Genomic DNA, 19,882 nt, shown 5'->3' on the forward strand with positions numbered 1-19,882 from the left:
AGTCGGGCACACTCCGGGGAGCGGGTCACCAGGACCTACCAGCTGGGCCACAGGAAGAGATCGTTGTAATAGATACAGAAAGTTTTTAAACAAAATCACTTATAAAAATTCAATTTTTGTCCACGCTGAGGCGAGGGGCTCTGTGAGGGAGTCCCGGGAGTCTGCCCCTCCCCCATGGGTACAGTGTGCGTCCCTGCTGAAATGAGGGGACAGCAGAAGCTCCATTCCAAGCACCCGTCTCCTTTCACTGTTTTAGTGTCACACACTGTTATAAGACACAAGTCACCAGCCCTCCTTCCTGATGAGGAATTATGAGTTGGACAACTTGGCCAATGGTGCTGAGCCATGGACCGAGGCCGAGACTCCATGGACCACAGTGGAGAGCTGGACAAGAGCTTCCGGCCAACATCCCCTTGGTGGGTGGGAAACCAACTTGCCCTAACCGTTCTGAACACAGCGCCTGGGGTCCGTGGCCTGCCACGGTGTTCCGTTGAGGTCTGGGCCAGGCGGCCGGCGCGTCAGGGCTGGGGGCTTGCCCGGAGAGCAAGCGCGGTGGCCGCGGTGACGAGGACGGCTCGCCTGCCTGCATGGCTTCCCGTGCTGGAACATGCCACGTCCGGCCACCGCAGGAGCTGTCTGACAAGGTGATTTATGGTGTGAATGCTTGACAAGGGTGGTCAGCATCGGCTCCCGTCTTGCCCCCTGATGGATGTGGCTGGAGACAGATACCGCAGCCATTTCGCGTGTTATGGTGTTGATTTAGAAGTCACTGGGCTGATTGATAGTTCGCGTCAGGGAGGTATAGATCACAGTCTAATTGATAGATCATTCGATTCCGCTCTCTGTTGGCTATTTTCTTTTCATTATGAGGTGCAATTTTGTTTATTTATTTGTAAAAAAGAAAAATCCGAGTTGAGGAGATGACATCCCCCGTCACAAGGCTCTTAGGGATCTCTGTGAAAATGCCGGCGGCGTGTTTCCGAGGCGTCACAGCGATGTATTACCGCCTCACACAGCGGAAACACATCTGAATTTCTGTGGCGTCGGTGGCCCCGTGTGGCGTGCCCAGAATGGGGTGTCTCAGCCAAAGGGTGCGCTGGGCCCTTCGGCTTCCTTCCTAGGAGTCTGAACCTGCGGTGCTGGTGGGAAACAGACTCCGGCCCCGCATCCCACAGCTCCCACAGCGGCGCGGTAAGAAAGGGTGCCAGGGTTCCAGCCGCTGTGTGCCCGGAGCTACGTCTGGCTCACGAGCGGCTGCGACTCTCCAGCACGTATGGGGACAGGCAGATGGCTGTAGGGTATCGCAGGCAAACTTCTAAACACAACAGGCCTGGGTTCCCATCGTCCGCATGCAACTGCGCGGTCGCGTGATTCGAAAAGACGGTTTCCACGGGCTCCTGCTTCCGCACTTGCATTGGGAGAAGAGTCTTTCTCAGGACGGCTGCGAGCGCCAGGAGCCACTACATGAGCTAGTTGCGCACAGCGGCGTCCGAAGGAACAGTAGCCATAGTTATCGGTAGCGCGTACAGACCTAAAAGTTTTCGAGATGTGGTTGTGAACGCCCAGGAGCTTGAAGTCTCACAACACGAGTTACGCGGGAAACCAAGCGCTCCCCTGCAACCCCACAGCGGGGGGAGGCTTGCAGACAGGGGTGGGGTCTCCAAGAGGGTGGCCCGGGGAAGGAACGCGGCGGGGGGACGGAGCAGGTGCAGGGGCTGAGGGATAGGGAGACCTCGGCGGTGGGCACCTTCCCCTTGTCGGAGGGGCTCGCGCCCTCTTTCCTGCTCTGCTGAGGCTGCTCCAGGCCTGCAGGGGGCTGCCCCACATGGCAAGGGCACCGGGGGCCGCACTGCCATCTGAAGACCGAGGGGGACGGGTAGCTGGCTGCCCGCGGGAGTCCCAGGAGGGGCCTGAGTGACCAGACGCCTGTGGCATGGCTCCTGGGGGGCCTGAGGCTCTGACCAAGGGGGGAGCCCTCCTCTGTCCTCAGAGCCGCTGGGGTGGGCTCTGGAAACCTCGCTGCTCTGTCTCCTTCCTGTTGGACTCCGAGCTCATTCCAGACGCTGGAGCTCTGCGGGGGGAGGGGCGGCAGACCCGGGAAACGCACTCATGCGTGGGTTTTTGGACGCCTTTGTGACGATGACTTCACGGGCTCCTCGAAACACGTTCCTTGAAAGACACACACTTGAAGCTCACGCAGAGAAAAGTCGGTAGTTCTACCTATGGAAGGGAAACTGAATTTGTGGTTAAAAATGTTCCCATTAGGGACACTCTAGGCCCTGAAGGCTTCACTGGCGAATTCAACCACATGTTTGGGGAAGAAGGAATGGCAGCCCCACACCCGCATGAGCTTCTGCAGAAACCAAACAAGAGACAACGCTTCCCACCTGTCTGCAGAGCCGGGACCACCTGGATGCCCGAACCAGAAAGAGGCACTTGAGGTTAAAAAGAACCAGGGGCGCCCGGCTGGCTCCGGCGGGAAAGCGTGGTTCTTAATTGCAGGGTCACGTGTTCAAGCCCCGTGTTGGGCGAGCGGCCCGCTGAAAAAACCAGTATTTATTTATTCCTCCCAGAGACAGGTGAGAAAATCGTTAACTAATTTGAGAAAGTCGAGGCCAACCATATTTTAAAAGAGCCCCATGATACGCACAAAAAACCCAATACGTGGTCCTAGAGAGAACTCTGGGGAACCCGGGACCAGAGGAGGAGGTTTCCAACCTCGTACGGCGCGTCTGCGAGAAGCCAGCAAGTCACGCGGCGCTTAGTGAAACACCGGGACGTCGCTTCTTCCTAAGGATCAGCAGGAAGGCGGTCAGCGGAGGCGCTGGCGGGTCAAACGGGGCACGACAAGAGACACACGAGAAAGCAAGACGCAGAGCTGCCTCTCCTCTCGGGCGACGCGACCGACCGACCCCACAGAAAAACCCCAAACGGGCTGGACACGTGCAGGCGCAGTCCTGCCCCAGCTCCTGGCTTCTGCTCAGCTGCGACCTCGGGGTCGTGAGGTCCGACCCCGTGTCCGGCTCCGCACTCCGTCTGGGTCCGCTGGAGAGTCTCGTCCCCCCCACACCCCCGCTCATGCTCACGCGCTCTCTCTCAAATATACAAATAAACCCTTAAAAAAGAAAACTCCAACAGCTCTACAAAAAGAGTCAGCCGGACGAGTTCATGGCCTACGTCGACATACGAAGTCAAATTTAGTTAGGGAAAAGTAAACAAAAGTCAGAAATGAAATGAAACAAATACTGTTTCCAAGCAGGGCTCCTACGCGCGTCCGTCGCACGCACCCTCTACCATGGGTCTGGGTGCCGGGAACTCCGGAAACGTGTGCTCAATGAGCAGCCGGGTTCAAGCACAATGTCTCACTCCTAACCAGGGAGTAGGACCACGGGCCCCTCCCCGTGCTCCCCCTCCCCGTGCTCCCCCCCACGTGGGGGGAGGGCAGAGGTTGCTTCCCGTCACAGAGCTTGGAGACAGGCAGACAGACTGGGGAGGCGTCGGTGGGAAGGGGCAGGGAGCGTGGGGTCCCAAGGTGAGGTCCTGCAGACCATCCGGCCTGGACACGGCCCCGAGATGCTTCTGCCCTGGCGAGGCCTGGGAGTGGCCAGCCCCAGTCACCCCAGCACCAGCTTGAGTTCACGGGGGCTGGAAACGGGTCGCCCCCCGCCCCAGCTCTGTGCTGACTTGTGTGCTCTCTGCACGGAAAGAGGAGGAATGTCCCCGGAGTCCCGTGGGAAGGAAGATGTCCAGGAGCGGTGAGGGCGGCTGGTGAGCTCCACGGGGACGACGAAAGCCAACTTTGTGCGGACGGCACGCAGCCCCGACGTGACCAGGGTGGGGCCCGTGGGGTCCACGGCCAGGGCCCGTGCTCCAAACCACGCTTCCTCCGGTCTGGCTTCTCCGAGGCCCCCTTCTGCTCCGACACCTGAGGCTCTTACTGAGGGACCCCCCTGGCTGCTTCCGGGACGACCGCCTGTCGCGGTCCGCTTGCCTCCCTCTGTGCGGCCTCCGCTTGCTCCAGGGCCTGACCCGCCTGCTGTGCTGAGGGCTGTGGCCGCCAGGTTCTGGGCTGCCGCCGCCCCTGATGCCTCATTTGACCTCTGGGCTAAAAATGCACTTTTCTGCCCTGGAGTTCTGCAGGGCTGGGGGGTGGGGGTGGTTTGACCAGAGCGCCACTGTCTGTCCCACACACCCCCACCCTCCCGCCTTCGGAAGCCCCCGTTGCCGTGTTTCTTGGGGACACTCAGGGACAGCACCCCCCACCCCGGGCAGGGAGGGTTCTTCCTCCTCCTCCACCCCCTGGGTGGCCAGTCTGCGGGATTCCCGGACCCCAGGCCGTGGTCCCCCCAAGCCCCCCTCCTGTGGTTACTGACCGAGCGCTGGTGAGCACGGAGGCCCGGGCAGGGGGCTCTCCAGAACCGGCCTTACACGTGGAGCGGACGGAGGACCCCAGGACCGACACTTGGGGGAGGGCGCAGGGTCTTGGCCAAGAGGAGAGCTGTCAGGGGAGGGAAGGAGCCAGCATCCAGCCAGGGGCTGCCCCGGGGACCCAGGGCTGGGGGTCCTTCCCAAGGGGCTTCGGTCCGAGCAGGCTCTGACGCTGACCCGCCTTGCCCAGCCAGCTCCCCCCACCCCCCGCCCTGCGCAGGTGGTGACCACTGCTCCTCCGAGCACCTGCCAGACCCGGGGAGGGGCCACGTGAGGGGGACACGTCCCTGGGCAGCTCACCTTCGGGAAGACACTAGGAGACCCCACCCCCCCATGGCACCTGCGCCCCCTCACCCTGAGCCTCCGTGGGCTCCTGCTCTCAGCGCGCCCCTCCCCGTGCTCCCCCTCCCCGTGCTCCCCCTCCCCGTGCTCCCCCCCACGTGCTCCTCGTGTCAGCCCAGCGGGGGCGCCCTTGCCCTTGGAACCGTCGGGGTGTTGTTTCCAGCTGAGACAGGACCTCAGGGTGGGAGACACAGAACAGAGAATGCTTTCAGGGAGCCTGCAGACCCGCCCCACCGCCCCTGATCATCCTTGGGCGGGTGGAGGGGAGAGTGGCTTGGGGCTGTGGGTCCGGGGTCCCCAGGAGCTCAGGGGTGGGGGGCCAATCCCAGAGGCATGGGGCGCGGGGCCCCCGGGGTCTGGGGTTGGGGTCAGTGTTGGGCACCCTGGGCTGGATCAGGGCACATGGCTTGTCTTCCTGGTCTCCAAAGGGGAGTGCGGGTCCCAGTGAGCCTCACAGTCCTGGGCCGGTGTCTGTCAGCGCTCTGGGCACTCCGACCCTGGGGACCCTGTGTCCGAAAGCGGCCCCCGCGTCCTGCGGATTGTCCTTTGCACCGTGTGCCGGGTGATAGGACTGACTGGCTTCCCAAGACAGGAGCGACAGCCGCTGCGGAGGAGAGGTGACCTACCCAGAGGCGCTGGGGCGACAGCCTCACTCCAGCTAAAACCGAGAGCAGGAGACCCAGCCGGGTCCAGGCTCCAGGACGGGCCTGCAGAAGCCAGTGGCTGAGGAGCCTCCTTCAAACCGAGTCTCCAGTCTTCAAAAGAGTATTTGAGGAAATCTTCCTTGGATGACGGCTTTCAGTACTTACTCTGCTCTTTCCATCTGCGACTCCTCCTCCGCCCGCGTTGACGGAGCTGTCCGTGACACGCGACGTGAAGCCAGTGCGAGCTCAAGGTGCTCAGTGATGGTCGAGTAGAGGTTTGTATTGCAGATCGGTGACAAGGGGACGGGAGTCCCCCCCCCTGCCCCGTAGCTCCTGCTCCGTGCGTGGCGAGGACTTCAAAACCCACTCTCTGGACAACGTTCAAATGCACAAGGCTGTACGCTAACGGTCGCCGGGGCTCTGGTCCCCGGACCCCCGGAGCGTCCGCCCTGCACCCCATCCTCTGACCTGCCCTCCCGTGGTTTCTGCACCGCCGTCTCCACGCGGGGGATCGTCGCCCGCTTCCGTGCTTCTCCGTCTTTTCTATTTCGTCCTACGCCTCCCGACGTCTTTCTTGGAGTGTTTTAGTATCGCGCTCTCCCTCGTGTGTCCGTGTCCCCCGGCGTTTCAGTCCATTCTTCGGTGGAAGAAGGTTTTCCTCTTCTTTCTCGCTGCGTGTTAGGCGAGAAGGGCGTGTCTGAGTCTCCTAACTCTGAGCGACCTTGTCCTCACGCTGTGCTGTGCAGCCGCGGGTCGTGCGTGTTCCCGTGAGCCCGTCTCCCTGCGCGGCTTCGGGGTCTGCGGGGAGCGGCTTCTTCCCGGCTCTTCTCTTTCGTGTAATGACTCGCGTGACATTCCGCCTTCATCCTTGTGTTTCGTGTGAAGCTAATTTTTCTACACCTTTAGAAGGAGGCTCGCTCAGCACCGCGGAGTTCTCAGAGCCTCTTGTTTCGCGGCAGCTCCCGATGCTGCGGGGGCCCGAGACCTCCGGGCGGTTCTGCTCCCCCCACCTTTCATCCGGACCTCACCTCCCGCGGCCTCTGCTGCCCCCGCACGGGGCATTGCCCTGCGAGACCGCTCGGGGCGTGTCTCCTAGTTTGCTTCCTTAAAACGTGTAAAGGGCCCATGCTGTCAAAACCGGCCTCGATTCTCAGAGCATTCTCTTCCCCAAGTCGGTTCTGATTCTGCATCGTGAGTACCACATTCCGCTTGCCGCGTTGCAGAATCCTGAGCCCCCGGGTGTTACTAGAAGAGCCGCTCACCCCAGCGCACACTAATTTCTTCATCTCTGCCTTTGGGAGACAGGAAAGGGAGGTGTTTCTTTCCCTCTGGAGGAGGCTGTGAGCTCCCCTTTCCTGTCTGGTTTCGGGCTGGAGGAGAACCGTGCACCGTCAGCCAGCGGCGGGAGCAGAGGCCCCAGGCCTGCTCTGCTGTGCGCGGACCGGCGCTGCTGGCCAGCCACGGGAGCAGTGCACCCGTTGGAGCTGTCCTCTCGCTCGGCGCCGGAGCCCCCTGCGCCGTCCCCAGCTCTGTGCTCGGCTGTTTCCAGGCTGCTCACCTGTGCCCGACGGCCCCGCCCTGTCCTCCGGTCCTGCCCCCGTTCTCACGGCAGCAAGATTCTGGAAAGTGCTAACATTTCCTCGACTCTGGTCAACTTACACACCAAATTCCTGGGTACCATCTCCTAGTTTTCCTCGTTGGATTTTTCCGTGTGTGCGTTTATGATTTTATTTTCAGTTCGTAAGCGGTGGTGATTAGGTTCCTATATTCAAGTAGGCACTTAGCTGACAAGTGGGTTTGTATTCCTTTATTTAAAAGATGTTCTATATTGTAATTAATTGTGTGAAATTTAAGGGAATTCACACAAAGCTGAGAGAAGCCAGTAGACTTCCTACATCCGTGTCCTGAGGGAAAGTCCCGTGTTGACACTGAGATCATTTTCTGAAATAATAAAGTAATTCCATTTACTTGTGGGTTGACTTTTTTAAAAAGTAAATTTTTATTTTGGAATACTTTTAGATGTACGGGAAAGCTTCGGAAAGTACCTGCAGAGAGGTCCCACGCACCCCTCTGTCGGCCCCTTGTCACACACCCTGGTCCCTTTGTCACAAGGAAGGAGCCCGCCTTGCCGCGCGGCTGCTCCCCGAACTCCTGCGTGTTCTGACTTGGCCGGTTTTCCCATAATGTTTGTTTTGTTTTCCCTTTTTGGGCTGCACGATCCAACCTGGAATACAGCTCGTTAAAATGCTAATCATTTCTGACATAGCATTCTGTGAAACATGCGTGGGCACTTGGGGAAGAGTTTGTGGAAGAGGAAAAGGCTGCCTGGGTGCGGCCACACACCCGTGATGTCGCTCTGCTGGTCCCCTTGTGAGTCCCGGCGCTCCTGGAATGTCGCGGTGACTTTCCTTCTCAGGAGAAGAGCAGATACGCGCGGGGCAGCGGTGATCGGGAGGCAGAGGTGCCGGGGGGTGCTTCTCTTCTTTCGGGTTTGCCCTGAGACAAATGAGTCACCACCTCGCAGAGCTGTCTTTGCGGTGGCCTCTGTGTGCCCCTCCCGTCCATGTAGGATGCGGCTCTGTGCCTCTGCCTTCAGGGTTGAGTTGAAGGTCTGACTCCTGTGGAGGCTTTGGCCTGCAGCCCCTCAGCCCGGGGAGGTGAGGAGACGGGGCTCACCCTACCCCCCCCCCCCCCCCCCCCCCCGCTTTCCAGGTGTCTGCCTTCACCCCGAGGGAGCTTGGGGGGGCTGAGAGCCTGGGGGCCTGGGCGGGGGACAACGCAGGAAACCTTCCTTCTGTTCCTGTTGGTCTCAAAACAAAGACGGCTTTGAGTCAGGGCACAGTCCCGTGCCACTCCACCAGGCCAGAAGGCAGGCGCTTCCGTGACTCCATCTGATCTCCGGTGGCGGCGACAGGAAGGAGCACCCGCCGCAGGCTCAGAGCACGTCACGGGGAGCAGGCGATGGGAATGAGGGCCACCGTGGTCCATTTTTAATGCTTTTACTGAAAGAAAAGAGATGCGGGCACGCCTGTTCTCCCAGAAGCGAGCGGCTCCCACGCAGGTGCTGCCCCCGCCCTGGCCCGCCTGACGTCGGGCGCCTCGTCTGTGATGGGATGGGTCCCGGACATGGTGACCATCGGCTTAGAAATGATGGTGTCTGGACGAGGCGGTGGCTGAATTGTCCACGACACACTTTTCCCTACTTTCGAACCCAGTGTCGTCGGTCGCACAATTACCTGAGACCCAGCAAGTGCCGGGGGGCGGTGGGGTTTCCGTGATTTGTGTGTGAGGAAGAGACGTCCTCTGGGGGAGCCCTCGTGTGCCCGAGGGTGTCTCCGACGCAACACCTCTCCGCCCCAAATGTTGGAGAACAAAGCACATTCTCTTCCAAGTGGAAACAGACTCGGACTCAAGCCTACAGAACGGGACCAGGGGAATGACCCCGGCGGTCACAGGGAGGTTTTCTGGGGTGGGGGGGGCCTCCCTGGCCCCGAGAGGTGGGGAGCCGACGGGAATGGGGGGCCAGCGTGCGGACACGCGTGGGGCAGGTCGCGGGGTCTCCTGTGTCACTCTGGGGCCCCCTTGGCAGGATTTGGCTCCACAGCAGCCTTGTACTGGGGCCAAGAGAGAGCCTGTGTTTGGTGCGGAGAGACCGAGGCGTCCCGTCGCCGTGTCAGTCAGTGAATCGCCCAGTGGCCGCGGTGAGAAGATCGGGAAGCTCTGGGTTCTTCTCGGCCGGCCGCCCGCAGCCGTGCCACGGACCAGAGCTGAACGATTTTCTGGATTTCATGCTGGAAGTACCAGGCACAGCCTTTGGCACGGGCACCAAAAGCACGAGCTCCCACCCAGACAGGCTCCAGGGCTTCCCAGGTCGGACTGGAAGGAGCGGCTGCTTCCGGGAGCCAAGGGCAAGCGGGGCGGACGCTCGGCGGAGCTTCTCCCAGAGCCGCCGCGCGGGAGGCTGGCGGCTCCTGCCCGTGCCCGACACCCGCCTGCCTTATGCCAAGGGTCCAGCGCCGCATGCCTCTGGTCAGCGGTGTGGGCGACCCGGTTGCAGAAGCTTCGGTCCCAACACTGAGGCACGGAGAGTGTCCTGCTGGGGAGGGCACAGTGCTGCCGCTCGGGGAGTCCCCGCGCCACGCGGCCGCGCCTTACCCTTCTCATGCTTCCGTTCATCAGCTTTTCTCAGATGCGCGCCCTCTGCTTGTTTGTCTGTTTTCCAGGCTGCGAGGAGCATGGAGGCCTGTTTTCTTGGTCTCCTCAGTGCCATGTCTGTGACCGTTCAGCAATGGTTGAGAAAGGAGCCTTGGTTGGAGGTTTTTGTTGATGGCCGTGGTGCAAACGCGGACTTCGAGCTCCCTGCGTGAGCCGCTGACAAGGGACGGGCTGGGCGCCTCTCGCAGACCAGCTGCTGCTTCGCTGCCCGCTCACCCGAGGGACAGACGACCCGCCGGTTTTGCGGTGATGTTTCAGGCTTCGTCTTCCGCGTGAGCGCTGACCCTGGGAAGTGTGGCTGCACGGGCGGGTGAGAGTCATCCCAGGGCTGGAGGGCTGCTCCCGGTGGCGAATCCTGACCACTGAGTGGCAAGAGACCACAGTCTTCCCGAGTTCACCCCCTTCATCAATCATGCTTTCTAGGACCACAGGCTGGGACGCAGTGGGTCCTCGAGGAGCCGTGCTCACCAGGGTTAAAATCCTCGCCGCTTTTGACCTGGATGGCATCACACGGAGGGAGTTCTGAGCCTGAACGCGCCTCCTTCTTTTGGTGCTTGGGGACTTCATAAGGTGACACGGGCAGAGCTCCTAGCCTGGGCCTGTCCCACACTCCACACCCAGGAGCAGCTACGTTGTGTCTCTAACTTGCTTTCTTCACAAGGGACGCGGGTAACTGGAGAAACCCTTCAGAACGCCTCCAAAGCGAAGGGAACTCACCCTCCAGGTGCTGACGGCCCCGCAGGACAGCGGTGGTCACTGGGGTGTCCGGGCGAGCGCCGCCGTGGGACCGGCTGAGTGGCTCCATCAAGCAGTCACCGAGCTCGTGGCTGTGTGCAGCGACAGGGTCCCCGTGGAGGGCGGTTGGGGTCAGAGCTGCGGAGGATGCGGCGTGTGCAACCTGTCACGAAGAGGGGGTGACGCTCCCACACGCTGGGGGGGTGGGTCTCGGCCATGATCAACATCTCGAGCTTTATTTTCCAGAGAAATGTTTGAGGTTCGGGTGCATCTCGTGAATCTATTTCCATTTATTTCACATTCGAGTGGGCCATAAAAAGAAGTTTAGTATGAATTCCTCGAATTCTAAACGTTTTACTGTTTCCCTTGTGACAATGGGATAAGAAAGAGTATTTCAGTTTTCTCAGATGTATTTTTTGGTCGCTTCAGTGAGAGAATTTGAGGTCTACGGTAGATGCAGCCCAGCCCGAGCGCGGGGAGCTGCGAGGGAGAGCGGAGCTCAGTGTGCCCCGGCTCGCCGCCCCTGGGCCCAGGGACACCGTCTCTCTGCCCGCGGCGGACGCTCGGCTTGTCGTGCTGCCTCCCTCTGGGTACAGAAGCACATCGGGACGGGCAGACGGGCAGGCTGGCCCGTGGCCTCGGCAGTGCTGGGACGGCCGGGCCGCGCCTCTGTCCCGTCTTCGGCCCCTCCCTGGACAGCATGGGGACCCTCGGAACAGCTGAGAGTCCTGCTCCGCCCCGGCCCCAGAGGAAGTCAGCATCGCACCCGAATCTCGGTTTCCTCGTCCGAGAGAGAGCGACAGTAGAATCGAACCGATGGGGAGATTTTGTGGAAATTGTAAAACATTTCAAGTACAATGTGGAAGGAGGAAAAGTAAGAACAAGACGGAACCAGACAGGGGACGAACCACGAGCCACTCTCCATCGTGGGAAACCGACAAAGGTTGCTGGGGGGCGGGGGAGGGGGGCGGGGGAGGGGGGGCGGGGGAGGGCAGGGAGGGACGAGCCCCGGGTGCTCCACGCTCCGGGTGCTCCACGCCACGGATGAAACCCTGACCTCTGCCTCCGAAACCAAGAAAAGAAACGAAAACGTGCTAATGACTGCTGCACTCGAGACCGCACAAACAGAGCCAGGATGCTCCCTTCCTTTGATGACGTTCTTCCGAGTGCGCCAGGGACGAAGCCGTTCCTCCGTCCCACGGTCACCGCAGTCTTACCTGCCCGCCGCAGGTGCGGTCGGAGGTGCGCGATCCACCTGCCGCTCACCGGGCGCCCCGCTCCCCCCCAGCGGACCCCGGCGTGCCGGGTAGGGTAGGCGGACGCCTGGCAACAGGTGCCCACGCGCCGGAACGCATCGCCTGGCGCCGTGCGTGTCCTCTGATCCCGAGCGAAGGGAGTTCGACTCCAGCAAGGAGGCGCCGGAAAATCTTCAAAGATCTGAAAGTCAAGTGACGTGTTTCGAAGTCACCATTATCTCAATGAAGAGACCACAAGAGGAATTAAAAATATTTCGTGAGCGCGATCAGGAGACATTCATGGTTTGCAACAAAGCGCTGCTTAGATGGAAATTTGGAGCCTTCGATCCCCGTATTAGGGAAAAGAAGGGGTGAAGTCAGGTAAAGCTCCTGCCCAAGGAATCCGCTAGGAAGGAAAGTAAAATGGAATCGGAGGCAGTGGGCGGAGGGAATCGTCCGGCACTGGGAGACGTCGAGAACGCAGAGCCTGGGGAAAGCCCACGGCAGTGCGGGCAGGTTGTTCAAGGTGAACCGAGGCGACGGAGGTCCTGGACAAGCGGTGGAGACGGCGGGGGACGAGCTGTCAGTCTCAGGAACAGACGAGGGGCCACCACGGGTCTCTCATAAACTCAGTCGACACAAAGGACATGTTGGGGGAAATTGCAGTAAATTAAGCCGCTTGGGGAGGTGACAAGTGCACAGCAAGGCAGGAACCCCAGAGCCGACACAGAGGGTCGCTGCAACACTAGTGAAGGAGAAGAGCTCGTGAGCATCTCTCAGCGTCCTCCGTGCGCCCCGTGGCCCCTGTCTCTGACAGCAGGAACCACAGGCCTGACCACGGAGCCTTCTGTAATCACTCAGGATCACAGACGACCTGCCTTGTTTCAGATTTTCCCAGTTGTCTAGATCCTGACTCACATCGAAGCCAAGTTTGTCAGAGGGGGTCGTGCACTTGGTGAAGACGGACGCTCTCACAGAGCGTCACAGCACACAGAGACTTTGTCCTCCTCCGGGCACCAGTGGTCAGAGAGCCTGAGAATGAACTTCCAGGGTGACCTCCAGGAAAAGAGCCGACGCGGCATCTGGGCTGCCGGCTCGGGGCTGCCGGTGGCAGGGGACCCCAGCAGCGCCCGACCGGCGTTCGCCCATTTAGCATCTTCTCTTCAAGCCTGACGAGGACCGAGGGGCAGAGCTGGGGCTCCGGAGGGGCAGGCTCCGTCCGCGGGCGATTAGTGCAGCCCGTGGCGCCCAGGTGCACAGGCGGCCGACGGGCCCGGTGCCACCGGCCGCTTTCACACGGCTTCACATTTACAGCAAAGTGACGGACCCGCTCGGCCCTGATATTTTACTTCACTCTTTGCTCTTTTTTTGGACCATGTGCAAAGGTGTTTTTGGTTGATTTTGCGAGTCTCTGTAGAGCAGGGGCAGAGCAGTGACGGCGGCTCGCTTGCGGACGGTGGCCGGGCCATGGCTTTCCTTAGGGGGACCCCTGGGCATTCCACGGGAAGGGGAAACTGTCCAACTTAATTAGGACGCCTCGTCTGAATTCTGAACGCTTCCAGGGCCGCGCCGACAAGCTTTGCTGAAGCAAGCTCTTTGCCGGGACCCTTCATGCCCTAAAACATTCTGTGTTCCGTACGTGCGGCGTGCAAGTGACTGAGATTAGGAGGAAGGAACGTGGGCTTCAGGAAGCAGAACACCGTAGCAAACGTGCGGACCTGTTAGCCTCTGCGTCCTTGCGTGTGCGTGTGCGTGCGTGTGCGTGTGCACAGGCACGGGTGTGTGGTGTGGGGTCCACGCAAACCTCCATGAAAAACTAGAAATAAGCGATTCAATTAAGTGAATTATTTTCCCAACCAGGAAAGTTAGGGGTTGAGACCCACACGCCACCTTGGATGCCACGACTGTCACACAGTGTCTCTCCACGTCTCCGTGGCCACGGGCTGTTTGTGGGGAGGCGTGCTTAGCCTCCACAGTGCGATTCTGGGGGTGTTGCTGTGCACAGCCCATGTTTGCGGACGGCCTGCACGCTCAGCCCTCGCTCAGGTGGGAGCAGGCGATGGTACAGCAGGGAAACGGGGGACAGCAGAGTCCCTGGTCAGGAAAGCTCACCGGGGCAGCAGGTGGTGAGCAGTGAGGTCCCGGGACTGCCCGCCGCGCTGGGACGACCTTGGGCGGCAGCTCTCGTGGTCTCCAGGGACTGGCGAGGTGAGCGGGAAGAGGCCAGGGGCGCAGCCTCCCTAAGGAAGCAGGGTCTGCAGGGAGAGAGCTCTGTGGGCGTCCTCAGCCTGGTGGCAGGGCGGTGCAGGGGGCTATTGGGGACGTGGTCACCAAGGGTGCGAGAGGCCGTTGTCACGGCACTCCGGCTGGTGGGGCGGGGCTGCCCTGGCCGTGAGCCCGCAGTGGGAAGAGAGTGTCTACAGCCCGTCACGGCCCGCGTCTGCTCTGAGCGTCCCAGCCGGAACGCAGGGCCGGCAGCTGCCAGGACAGGGCAGGGGAGCGGCAGGGCTAGGGCGGGGGGGGGGGGGGGGCAGCACAACAACCCTCAGTGGACGGGTAAGCTGCCAGACCCCAGACTCTAAGCTCTGGGTGGAAACCATGGCCCTGCTGGCTTCTCTTCCCCCCCCCACCGCCCCGGGCCTGAAGCACCGGGTCGGGTGAATACACGTGGCTGGGGGCTGGAGGGGCGCGGAGTGCCGCGGGGGCCGCGGGAACAGTGTGCCATTTCCAGACCCGGCCTGCTCTCCGGGGAGCCCGCCTCGTGCGATGGCATTCTCTTAGCCTTGAGGTGAAGCTGGCGTCTTATAAATAATCCACCGCCCGTCTCTTCTGCTTCATCACCCCGGCCACAGGCCGAGGGGGGACGTTCCTCGGAGGAGAGCAGTCGGATCCGACGCAGACGACCCGCTGGGCACCGCGCAGGAAGCTTTTAGTGGTCCCGCTTCCCAGGGTCACCCCGAGAGCTGGGCCGGGGGCTGGGGCCTGTGTCCCTGCGGGTTCTCCAGATGACAGCCGGGGCCCCATTTGCAGCCCCTAAGTCACAACACTTTGTTGGGGGCAGTGATTTTGCCCGGCACACATACGTGGAAGCGTCTCTTCAGTTAGCCACTCAGTGGGGGACCAGGGCAGCCCTGGAAAATGCTGGAAGTCCCCCAATGCCCCTTGCTATCTGTTGCCACATGCCCACAGCTCACAGTGTGGGGCCGGCCACTCGGACCTGCCCCGAGGGAGCACGTCCAAGGCCACGTGTAGATGTGTCGCCCAGACAGCAGAGCACGGCTCTGCAAGGGCTCGGGGCCTTCACCTTGGGGGTTGCTGGGGACCGCTGGCCACCCGCTGATTCTGATGACGTGAAAGCCTGGGAGCAGACCCCACGTCCCCACGCCACATGTGGCGTCTTTGCATTTGGGGCGGACTAGTGAAGCTCAGGGACCCGCGGGCTCAGTGAAGGACGCGCGCCAGCTCCCCCGACCCTGCGCTCTTCCTCTGTGAGTTCTGTGTCCTTCTGTCTCACACGGAGGAAACTCTCGTCGGGACGAAGCCTCCTTTCCCTCTCTCTCTCTTCCAGGGTGAAGCATTGAAGGACTTGTGGAAGACCAGTCAGCCCCTCCTATGGCTCCCGGGGGCGAGCTTCCTTCCACGTGTCCTTCTTCTGACCACTTTCTACCCAGCCGTAGAGAAGCCCTCCGGCACCTGGCCGAGGACCCCGGGACGGGAAGGGTGGGTGAGTGAAGTGTCGGTCTGATGGGTCGCATGTCCCGGGAGAGGTTGGAGCCTTGCATCTGTGTTCTTCTCGGGGTTGCGTGAAGTGGCCGCTGCCCCCAGACGCTGGCGTAGGACTATTGCTCTACCATGAATGTGGAGGCGGGGAGGCCAGCTTTCTCACACTCTAACATGGTGAGGCCAGGTATGGCCCCCTCCCCAAATGTCTGTGAGTGCTTACGTGCGCTGTGGCGATGAGGGAGGGGGCCGCCTGGCTCTCCCTGTGGATGGAGCTACTGGGCAGCAGGTCCCGTTCAAGCTTCAGGACTCCCCACTTGCAGGGCCCGTTCTAAGGCCATCCCTAATGTTCCATTCATAATTTTCAATGCTTCATCTTAAAGAGGGCCCCAAAATATATGTTTCAGGCCCTGAGAAACTTGAGCCCTCCCTAGCTCCAAGTCAAGAGATGTAAGCTGAGATGGCGGCTCCACGCCCCTGGGAGCTGTGCTGTCCCAGCTCTAGAGCCCGTGCTTCACAAGCGACACGAGAGCCGGGTCCTCACGCTGCCCTCACGGCTACAGCTCTCAGCCTGCTGGGAGGCTGACACCTCTACTCCGTCACCAGGTGGAGCCAGCTCGTCATGGTCCCAGCTTCTCTCCCTGTCCTCCACAGTCCCCCTCAGGCTCATATCTTGATAATGAGTCCTTGGACACGTATCTAACTGCCTATTTGACCCCTGCGGGACACCTGAACACAGCATATCCTGAGCCCACTGAGAAGAGTGCCCACCACTCAAGACCCTGGGTTTTCTCTTGGAATCTTCAGGTGCCCAGAAAAGAGATTGTTCATTTTTATCAATTTATTAGTCACTTTATAGGTCAACAGACTGTCAGCCCCCTGAGATGATCCATGAAAAGAGCAAGGACCAGGACTGACTAGAAGGAACAGGGTGAAGACATGGACGACCAACATCAGGAAAGAGACAGGTGGCATCACTACAGAGCCTACAGACACTAATGGAAGAATCAGGGACTATTATGAACAGCTCTCATGCCCGCATTCTCTCTGGGCTTCCACCGGACTGTTTACCCCTCTTCCTGCCAGTGCCACAGTCAGCTAACTATGGTAGCTTTGTAGTAAGTTTCCAAATCAAACAGCTTAAGACCTCCAGCTTTGTGCATTTTCTTTAAGATGGACATGGTTTTCCAGGTCCTTTGCATTTCCACATAAATTATAGAATCGGTTTGTCAGTTTCTACAAGAGAATTCTTTGGACTTTGACGGAAATCCCTTTCAATCCATAGAGAAATATAGAGAGAAGTGGACATCTCTTTTCTTTTCATTTTCCAATCCATAACTGTGTTACACTATTCCCTGTATTTAGGTCACCTTTAATGCCCCTCAGCAGCGTCTTCTTTTAAAGACTAGGTTTTGCACCTATGGCATGTATTTTGATGCTATTGGTATTGTTTTAATTTCATCTTCCAGTGACTTTGTTGGTAGCACACAGGAATACTGTTAATGGAATTTTGTATATTGGTCTTGTATCCGTGGCCTTGCAAATTTAATTCTAATATTTTGTAGACTACTTGTAAATTTTGATGTATATAAACATTTGTGAACAATGTCAATTTTGCTACTTTCCAACTTTACATTTATGCATGCATTTCTTTATTTAGATCTGTGCTTTCTCTTATTGTTCTGGGTAGGACCCATAGAGCAATTGTTTAATGGAAGTGGTGAGAGCACATTCTTGTCTGTTCCTGACCTCAGGGGGAAACTGTTCAATATTTCACCATTAAGGTTGATGTAGCAGCTGTGGGGTGTACGCATGCATGTGTGCATGTGCGTAAGGTGCTCTTTAATTAATGACGTGCTTTCTAGTTCTAGTTTGCTATGGGTTTGAAATAGGAACTAGTATTGAGTTTTATCTTTCTGCATCTATTGGCAGGATTACACAGTTTTCTTTATTTTATTAATGTGAGCGATTTTTGTTTATATTCCTAACATTTTATCGCAAATATTTTCAAACATAAAAAAATGGAAAGAATTGTACAATGAACACTCACTGCCTGCTTAGTTTTCTGTATTTGGTGTATCACCTCTCTATCTCGTCTATCAGTTTATTACAAATTTTGACGTATTCCAAAGGAAGTTGACAGCAGTACACTGGATTCTTAAATATCTCAGTGTCTACGTTACTAGGTAGAGTTGAATACTTACGTCTCCTTTTGTTTTGAACTAAATGCACAGCTTTTGAGTGCACCATCTAGTTATTTCTGACAATGCACGTGTGAAATGTGAACCTGGATCGAGAGACAGGATTCTCTCACCGCCTCAGAGAACTCTTTCCTGCCCCTTCCAGTCAATGCCACCTCACACTGCTCCCCCATACCATGTTTGGATTTTCTCCCTCTATATAGGATGGTTTAATTTGTTCTATGGTTTTACTTAAATAGTGTCAAATAGCCTGTCCTTTTTATGTTTGGCTGCTCTCATTTGAGATCAAGTCTTTGAGATCTGTCTGGGTGGTTGTGTGTGTTCGTGATTCAGTCCTCCTGTTGCCCAGCAGTCTTTCTGGCCCTGACATATTTCTTTGTCCATCCATTCTCCTGTTGGTGGACGCCAAGGCTCCCTCTAACTGTTTGTTGTCACGAGTGAAGCCACCATGAACATTCGTGGACGCGTCCCTGGGTGGGTACACACTGTTGTCGTTCTCTGGTGCATAACCCGAGTGGGCTCCTGGGTCATCAGAGTGGGCTCCTGGGTCATAGGGTAGTTGTCCATTTATTTTTATAAGTTGTGTTCTGACATTCCCCAAATGGTTGTATCAGTTCACATTCCTGCCAATTCCCTTGGCTCCTCATCCTCCGAATGTTTGGTGCTGTCAGTCGTTTTCACTTTAGCCATCGTGAGGGGTGACTGGTTGCGGTTTGAATTCGCACATCCTTAACGAGTAGCAAGACCAAGATTCGGGCGTGCTTGGTACCCATTCATGTACTCTTTACTGAAGTAGATGTTCAACCGAATGCCCGTGTTTACTGTGGTCTTTGTTTCTACGAAATTGCAGAAGTTGTTTGTTCTTCAAATACTCTGAGTACCAACTCATTGCCACATACATAGAGAGGGTGTTTTCTCCCAAAACATGGTTTGACTATTCAACTGAAAGTTTAAGTTTTGAGGATTTCTATCAGTTTTTAATGGTTATTTCTTCTTGTATGTGGCCTACCAGGAGGATGTGAAGGTACTCTGCTGTACTGACTTCTAGAAGCTTCATGGCTTTCATGGTTGCATTTAGGTCTGTGATCCATCTTGAGTTAATTTTCATGTGTGCTGTGCGGTCAGGCTCAGGTTCCTTTTGTTTGTTAGGGCTACCCCTTTATTCTGGAGCCCTGTATTGAAAAGACTCGAATCCCTGCATGAGACTGTGTGAGTCCTCTGTCAAAACCCAGCCATGCCAGGGTGTGTGGGTCTGTTGAAGTACTTGTTAGTGTGTCTGGCACCATGCTCTGTGGTTCCCGAAGGCCTTCCTGAGTCTTGACATCAGACAGAGCCGCTCTTCAACGTTGTTCCTTCCCAGTACCCTGGCTATGCTAGGTCCTCTGCCTTTTTAAATAAAAATTTTCTAATTAGCCAATCAATTCCTACAGTGAAGACTGCTGGAAGTTTGAAAGTGTTACGTAGAATATAGATATATTTGGGGAGAATAGATATCTTATTTATGTTGCATTTTCTAATCTAGAACATTCTACATCTCTCCCTTTACTTGAGTCTTCTTGACTTTGTCTCAGAATTGTTAACACTATACAGCGTGGAAGTTCTACATGTTAAAAAAACACATTGTTTATGTTTTGGGTGTTTTTTTTTTTTTTTTTGATGCTATTGTAAATGGAAACTTTAAAATCCTATTTTCTAATTGTTTGCTGCCAGCATATAAAAACACACTTGATTCTGAATTTTGACCTTATATCCTAAATTCACCTATAGTTTCTAATGGTCGTTTGAACAATGTTGACTAGAAGTGGTGAGCTTGAACACCGTTGCCTTGTTTCTGAACTTGTTGGGACGATTCGTTAAATGCTTTTTATTTTACTACCAAAATGATAACTTCTTTTCTTCTCTAGTGTGCTAAGATGGTGAACCAAGTTAGTTGAATCTTTAATGTTGAATGTCTTGCATTTCTAGAATAAAACCTCTTGAGCATGATGTGTTAACATTGAGTGTTGCTGTTGAACTAACCCTACTTGGTATATCCTTTATACTTTGCTGAATTTGGTTTGCTAATAACTCGTTCATGAGAGATACTGGTCTATAGTTTTCCTTCCTGGTAATATTCTTTGTCAGGTTACGGTATTTGGGTTTTTACGGCTTCATAAGATTAGCTGGGAGTGTTTTTCCTTTCTACATCTTCTGAGGGAATTTGTATATTATGGTTATTATTTCTGTCTTGATTATTGGAAGAATTTTCCAGTGAGGTTATCTGGGTCTGGGGGAATTTTGTTAAAAAAAATAATTAAATGCTTAGTACCTTTAACAGATACAAGTCTTTGGGATTCTCTGTTTTGTGTATCTCTTTTGGCAA

General features: G+C 56.9%; 1 long non-coding RNA gene across 3 annotated transcripts in view; it reads left to right on the forward strand.

The window, feature by feature from the left end:
• The window catches only part of LOC131831545 (uncharacterized), a 68,062-nt gene extending 48,556 nt beyond the window's left edge, over positions 1-19,506 (forward strand). For 2 of the 3 annotated variants that reach the window (XR_009353681.1, XR_009353679.1), the window contains 3 exons: positions 9,638-9,939; positions 15,168-15,323; positions 15,727-19,506. This is a non-coding gene — a long non-coding RNA (uncharacterized LOC131831545). The remainder of the gene's footprint in view (positions 1-9,637; positions 9,940-15,167; positions 15,324-15,726) is intronic. The other variant, XR_009353680.1, reaches the window with a different exon arrangement.
• The last annotated feature ends 376 nt before the right edge of the window (positions 19,507-19,882 follow it).

This window comes from Mustela lutreola, chromosome 5, assembly GCF_030435805.1.
Source record: "Mustela lutreola isolate mMusLut2 chromosome 5, mMusLut2.pri, whole genome shotgun sequence".
Taxonomy (NCBI): Eukaryota; Metazoa; Chordata; class Mammalia; order Carnivora; family Mustelidae; genus Mustela; species Mustela lutreola.